At 40.6% G+C, this 8,031-nt stretch overlaps 1 pseudogene across 1 annotated transcript; it reads right to left on the bottom strand.

Annotated features, from left to right (window-relative positions):
* Positions 1-6,628: 6,628 nt before the first annotated feature.
* LOC311592023 (small ribosomal subunit protein uS2-like) lies at positions 6,629-7,780 on the bottom strand (annotated as a pseudogene). Its single transcript has one exon. The product of its transcript is annotated as a small ribosomal subunit protein uS2-like (transcript).
* Between the last annotated feature and the right edge of the window lie 251 nt (positions 7,781-8,031).

The raw sequence follows: 8,031 nt of genomic DNA on the forward strand, positions 1-8,031 counted from the left end.
TTAGCACATCCTGCCAAGATAAGCTTGGTCATTTACCTCTGTTTATTTTCATTTTCCAGACATCAGGTACTGTTTGCATTCCAGCACCCACACAACAGTAACATCTCCCCAATTAACATGGCAGTGTTTCTGAGTGTTGCTTAACTTTGGTGAACTTGGTGTCAAGCCAACCAGAGGCAGCTATCAAATAACAGCCAGGGGCACTGGTTTTTTTCAACTGTTTTTAAATTCTCCACAGCAATAATTCAGATGGAATTTTTAATAAATAGTCTTGTAATAGGAAGAAAGGGAATAGAAAGAGGTGGGAGGAAGGAAGGGAGACACTTCTAGAAAATCCCACAGACAAAGGACATGGAGATGCATGTTTTCCTCAAACTACAAATTCAATATTTAAAAAACCATTTCAGGTAGAGTCTTTTATGGCTCTCAGGTTTGTGTGACCTGAGTTTTTAGAGTCTTATAGGCTCAATTTCTGGATGAGACACTCTGGTAATGCATCTTGCTTGCTCGAGAATATTCATTGACTCCTTGATCTTGCTACATCTTTTTGGCAGCAAGGCAAGCTGACACGTTGTGTGTCTACTGCTTTTCTGCTGTAGATAACCCTTGCATACGTTTTTATATCACTGTACACATTATCATCTATAAGTGTACTGCTTTATTTCCTATTTAAAACAACATTGAGTGTTTGGTTTACACACTTTTCAAACCAGATATTTCTCTGTTAGCTGTCAAATTTCCCCATTTTCTCCTCTAAAAATGAGGTGATCCCTACCATTCTTGTTTGAAATTTATTATAGAAAATCAAGAATATATTGTATGGAAATTGAGTTTTCCACTGTCTATTCAGTAAAAGGAGGAAAAACTACAACTAAACAAAGAAAAAAGAATGTTTGTTTCACAATATGGAAAACACCAATGATGGGGTGGGGATAAAACCCACTGTCCAACACTGGAAAGTGTTGTGGAATGTGCCTTCCTAGACACATCTTGTACTATGATAATTAGAGATGCATGTAAACTAGTCAAAATGATTTATATGTGAATAAGGATGAAGGATGAAATTTACTCAAGTTGTCTTGCAATTGTGTATTCTAGAATTCTAGCGTATTCTAGAAAGGAGTGGGTGTGACTGATGGTTTTCTGTTTCCGTGGGAGGTGTCACACAACTGAAGGAAATTTACTTTTAGCTTTTCTGCCAGAAATCAAATGTCAATGGCTCTTCAAGTAGGCCATGGGGCTTCATATCTGCCTCCCATTCTCCATGCTGGGAATTTTTTTTCTATGGCTCCAGCTTGTGTAGAACTTATGCACACTGTCACAATTGCTTTAAGTTCAAATATGTGTGCATCTAGCAATTGTGTGTGTAAAACACTGTTCTCTTTAAGTTATCCACCAATTTGGGCTCTCACAATTTTTCTGCTTCTTCTTTGGAGTAGATCCCTGTGGCTCATGAGGAGATCCCTCAAGTTCTTTCTATGGAGAATCAGTAAACGTTCTTCTTGGGAGCCACAAATGTACTGTCTTCATGTGTCTATTGCTGAGAGATTGGAAGTGCTTCCTGGATCGGAGACATCCCTTACTAATTTGACTTGCCAACATCTGAGGGCCTTGAAATGCTCAAACCAGTATTCATATAAGTCAATAGAAGGTTTAAAGTAGGTTAGTAAGCTGCCCTGCCTCAAGCTTTGAGGGATGAAGAGTGGTTACAGTTTACTGTTAAAGGCATTTTCCAGAAAAACCACCAAAGATTCTTCAGATGAGTAAAGTATCTTGTGACCACCAAATCTTGGAGCCATGTGTAGTCAAAATCATATACACAAACACACACACACACACACACACACACACACACACACACACACACACACTTATATGTACATACAAATATGGGCATTGTGTGATTATTTTATGTCTAAGAGAATCTTTGAACGAAAGTTGGAAAATCTGAATGTGAAATATCAAATTTAAAGCTCAGATAAGTTATTAGATCAACTCTTCTGGTAGAGCAGCATTGAGATAATGACTAGGAGGATAAGCCTGAATGAGTCAATGAAACCATTGTAACACATTGTCACAATCCTATTTCTGCTACCATCATTTACACATAAAAATATCATTTAATACATTCTCTGCCATGAAACTGAAAGTGGAATACCAAAGAGCTGTCACTGTTTGGGGGTAACAGGAATGGTGACTGATAAGATAACTATTGCTTGAACTATTTCAGTTTGTGGAATTGGCATAGATAAATTCTCTTTTCTATGTTCTAATTACTGTAATTTGATCATTATAATGATTATAATTTCAGATTCACTGTATATGAGATAGTCTGGTAACACTGCCTGTCATGCCACAGTGAATTTCCTTGCAGGATATTTGGGGGAGGGAAAAGTATTATATCTTATCAACAATGCCTTTAGTAGCTTAATTATGATGTGCCTTCAGGGGTTTTTTTTCTTTCATAATTTTTGCATCACTTCTTGAGAAGCCTGTCTCCTAAGAGAGGGTGCCACTTCCAAGAGCTGTGCAGAAACATTACATTTAGGGACTTGCCAGTTACATTTCCTATAGTTTATTGAGAAAAAATTTAAATCAAGACAATCTGTCAAGAAAATGCTTATCAAATTAATAATACCATGCCCATACAGTATAACATTGCACATTTACAAATGCCTATGAACATTTCAGGAAGATTTCTGGGGAAAATTATGGAAAAAAGATCAAGTTGTAAAATGTGTATATTAAATCTTTTATAGTACAAAATAGGTGGATAAATAAAATTCAGTCTCAGAATCTGCATAAAGGAAAACCTTGCTTGGTCAAGTAAGTAAATGATAAAGAATCTTCCTGTTGGGGAGGGGAGCGTGTTGGAGAGCACATATGACTGAGGAGGTCTGTAGTGCTTCTTGCCTCAAATTCTTTCATTATAGATGCTGGTCCCACCAGGAGGTTTTTTTTTTTTTTAATTACCAAGACATTCAATATATCTTTCATTTATTTCATTTGAGTCACACACATAAAAGTTCCTAACTTTTGTCACTGAATCACATTTAATATTTCCAAGTTAGATATTTCATTTTGGTGCATAGTATGAACAATTATTACACCTATCCATCTATTACCAACTTTTTAATTGTATAATCATTTCCCTAATAATTGGAAATACTATCACAATCACATATATTATTTATTCATACTTATTAATTTATTTTGTATTAGTTCTTTGAGAGTCTCATACAATGTGCTTTCATCATACGAGCCACCGCCCCCCTCCGGTTCTTTCCAAATCTACCCTTTTCCTTACCCATCAAACTTCAGTGTCCTCTTTTCTTTTGTTTTAAAATCCTTCAAGACCAAATTTGTGCAGCCCAAATATTACAGGATGTGTGGTCTTTGCTGGAGTGTGATTGACATACCAAGGGTTACACTTCAAATATCAAAATAAAACACCACCAAAAAGCTGTCTCCTCCTCTCCCACAGTTAACAGTTCTGATAGCCTAGGGCTAGGGGCAGGGCTTTGTCCTAGTTCTGCTCTCAGAGCTGAGGTTTTTGTCTGCGCAGATGTTTACACGTTGTTTCAACAGCTGTGAGCTCATAGTGAAGCTTCCCTGCTGTGTCAGAAAATACTATTTTAGTCACCCGTTGCCTCTTGTTCTTATATTCTTTCCGTCCCCTCTTCTACAATGAGCCCTAAGTCTTGGTGGGTGCTGGGCAGTTTTATGCCAACTTGATACAAGATAAAGTCTTCTGCAAGGAGGGAACCTCAGTGAAGAAAATGTCTCCATAAGATTGGGCTATAAGCCTGCATGACATTGTCTCTTTCTCTCTCTCTCTCTTTCTTTCTTTCTTTTTTTCTTTCTTTCGTCCTTCCTTCCTTCCTTCCTTCCTTCCTTCCTTCCTTTCCTTTCCTTCTTTCTTTTCCTTCCTTCCTTCCTTTCTTCATTCCTCTTCCTCTCTTTTTTCTACATATTTATTTATTTTTATTTACTTAATCATTTTACAGCCTGATCCCAGTCCTCTCCCTTGTCTTTTCCTAGTCCCTCCTCCCGCGCCCCCCTTCCAGATTCCCTCCTCTTCTTTTTCTCAGAGAAGCGGAGGCCCCCAAGGGATACCAACCCACCTGGTGCCTCAAGTCACAGAAGGACTAAGAGCATTCCCCTCCCCTTGAGGCCAGACAAGGCGGCCCAGCTGGGACACAGGGATCCAAAGGCAGGCAACAGAGAGCCTCTACTCCCACTGGCATTTTCTTAATTAATGATTAATGAAGAGAGTCCCAGCCCATTGTGGTTGGGGCCATCCCAGGGCTGGTGATCATGGGTTCTATAAGGAAGCAGGCAGAGCAAGTCATGAGGAGCAATTCAGTAAGCAGTATTCCTCCATGGCCTTTTCATTAGTCTCTGCCTCCAGGTTCCTGCCTGATTTGATTTCCTATTCTGACTTCCTTGGATGAGGAAAAGGGATATGGAAGTGTAGGCCAAATAAATCCTTTCATCTCAACTTGCTTTTTGTCATGGTGTTTCAGTACAGCAATAGAAGCAGTAACTAAGACAGGAGGGGGGTTGCAGTATATATAAATAGCCTTTATGGCTGAGGACTCTGCAATCTCCTATTCTCTATATCTTGGCTATTTATAAGTTGTTGTGTTAATCCTCATCTACTTCAAGTAGATACTTCTCAGATGAAGGTTGAGAGATGCCTTGATCTATGGATATAATAAGTCATTATGAATCAGTTTAATGCTGTGCTAATTTAGGAGGACAATGGAACATAGAACTTGTCTAGCCCTAGTGCTAGGTATGGGTCTCCCTAGTTGATTAAGCCTTAAAGGCAAGTGGAACGTGCTTGGTTATTCCCATGATGTTCACGTCACTTTTGCATCAGTGGTCATGTATTGCCAGGCATGTGACTACTATGGCTCTCAGGATTCATAGCTGTGTATGGCTAATGATTGCTTTTCTACTTCCAGCATTATTAAAACTAGCCAGTGCGGATGAAGCTTCCAGATTCATACCACCTTGATTTCAAGTGTTCTATGATTTAGTTGTATGAAGTCTTCAGCAAGTGGGTCTTCCTAGTTTGGTGTGCTGGGCATAGATCCAAGCACATTCTGCATGCTCTATGATGGAGACACTCTTTAGCTCCATAAACACTTTTTAGGACTTGAAATCTAGTTCAATTGACAGAATGCTTACCTTGAATGCACAAAGGCTTGGGTCCATTTGTCACCTCACAAAACAGATGTTGTGATGCATGCAAGTAATCTAAGATCTTAGAAAATGAAGGCTAACATTTCTTATTGCTTATTGTAGTCTTCCAGTTGTTTCTCTTGAGCAGGAATATCAGCATTGATTTAGGGGTTTTTAAGCCAGCCTGAGCTACATGAGACCCTGTTTCAAAAAAAGAAGGCCAAAATCCTCACTTTTTAAAGGGTAAGTTTTTGATAGGATCCAACTTTTTAGTTTAAAAATGATACTGAAACCATATAGTCCCAGCTATTCTCAGGAGCCTGAAGCATGAGCATTCTTTAAATCCAATAAGTAGAGACCAGCATGGCTGACATAGTAACACTAATTCCCACCCATAACCCTTTTGATAGATGCATATTCATATTATCTGGAAATTGAAATTGTGATAATTTTATTTCATCTTTTGCATTTCACATCTGTATTTTTTCCCTTAACTAATTACACAGTGGCTGAGTTCTTTAAAAGAATCTTCAGAGAGCCAGGAGTAGTAATACCACATGCCTTTAATCCCAGCACTTCAGAGCGATAGGCAGGCAGACCTCAGCTAAGAGTCTGGAGACAATCCATACAGTGGAGGATTTAGTAACAGAGTCTGTGCATAAATTTAACAGATTTACAAAAGGCATTATTTTATTATCATGTTTTAGTTATACATAAAATTGCTTCTTTCCTTCCTTTCTTCTTTCCTTCCTTCCTTCTTGGAGCATGAACAACACAGCAGTCTCTACATCCCTGAGGAAAATGTCCTCCCCTCCCCTCAGCAACATTAATTACCTAGAGGTCCTCAAGGAGAGGTGGGGACTCATAAGTCCCTCCTAACCCATGACACAATGTTGATGGTACCAAACTCAGGCAAGTAATCAGATCTGCTGTGATTTCATGAATGCACGCCTAGCATACCTTCTACCCCCTCTCCTAGCTCTGGCATTCTCCTTACTCCTATGTCCTGAGCTTTGGAGATGTGATAGAGATGCCTCATCTAGGGATGAACATTCAACAGTCATTTATTCGCAGCACTTTGACCTGCTATGAGTCTGTGCAGTAATCAGTGCATATTGCAAAAGGAAGCACTAATGTATGAGCATAAACATAAATATTTAGAAAGCAGCTCGAAGGGGACCCAGGTCCATTTGGTTTCCCCACTAGAGTCTATGACATCATCAACCATGAGTCTATGACATCATCAACCATGGGTCTATGACCTCATCAACCACGGACGCAGGGATGGGTCTACCCATTTTGGTTACATCAACATGGTCTGTTAAAGATTTCATGAGGCAATATGCCTACAAAATAAAAAAAAATTAGCCATTTAGAACCATGTTTGATGTATCAAACAAAGATCTTTCCTTGAAGGCTAATTTACAACTGGTCACGATTCATCCAAAGTACTTCTAAAGAGACAAACTGACAAAATAGAAACTTTTTTTTAGCATTTATCCATTATTTTCCCTTTTCTTCTACCTATGTTTATTGGAAATGGTTATAGAAAGAGTCCAGCCTTTATAACTAACAATTTTAAATTCATTTCTTCTTTTTAAAAAAAGTCTTAGGGACTTTATTTTCCTTCCATTTCCTCCTTTGCTCAGGTGTCTGCAGAGCAGCTCAGGACCACTCAGTGGTGGCTCCAACCCACTCAGTGGCCTGCGCTGTGGGAGCTGCTGACCAGTATTCAGTGGCTGGCTGGGCGCCTGTCCTCAGTAGGAACTGCTGGATGGGCACGGAGGGCACGGGCACACCTTCAGACCAGTCTGCCACCTCTGGCTGCGCACCGGTGAACTCAGGGGCTGGTGTAGTCCTTTCATCCTGGAATTCCTCCTTGGTCACAGCCTTCTCAGCAGCAGCCTGCTCCTCCCTCTCAGGTTCCTCTGGGTCTCTGTAGAAGTACAGATCAGGCATAACCTCCAGTGGGTACTCACGGGAGACAGTGCCTCACATGCAGAGTACTTCCCGGGCCAGCATCCCCACATCAGACACACTGAGTGAGCTCCCTTTTGTTACATGGGATGCCAATGTCCACATAGCACTGAGGAAAATCCGTGTTGCAGAGTGATGGTGGGCAGGTTGACATAAGAGGCCTCAGTGAGGGGCTGGTGGTCAGCGCTGGGATCAGTCACCACTAGAAGGCGTGGCTCCCTGAAGGCTGCTTGGATCTGGTTGGTGAAGGTCCCAAGTGTGAAGCGGCCAGCAATGGGAGTGGCTCCAGTGGCAGCAGCAAACTTCAGCACAGCTGGCTGGCCAGCGCTCCTAGAGATGACGTTGACATCAGCAGGGTTCTCTGTGGCAACAGTAGCCTGAGGAGCAAGCAACAGCTCCTCCCAGGTCCTCTTCAAATTTATGATGTAGAAACCATCACTCTTCCTTTTGTAGATGTACTGCTCCATCTGAAAGTCAAGATTGATGCGACCTATGTGGGTTCCTGCAGCAAGGAATTGGAGGACAATCTCCTCCTGTGTCTGCAGGACATCAAGGGCTCCGGACACTGTGTAAGCTTCTCTTTAAGTTACGACGGGAATCAAGAACAACGCCGTATGGACCCGCCCCTGGGCAGGGCAGAAAGCTTAAATTCATTTCTTATATGTGAACTAGGGCTGACTTGGTTCTAATAAAAAAAAAAGATATTTTATAACTAAGTGGAATGGATGTCACCCAAACAAGTAATTGCTAAGCCTGGGGACTTTGCGTTAAAGTAGAAAATGCTAATGAATAGTTCTGAACAGCCAAGATTGGAATGGCTAATTTCAAGGCTAGACATTCTCATCTGCAATTTACAAACACTCT

Source organism: Acomys minous (assembly GCF_964271855.1).
Source record: "Acomys minous genome assembly, chromosome: 1".
NCBI lineage: Eukaryota > Metazoa > Chordata > Mammalia > Rodentia > Muridae > Acomys > Acomys minous.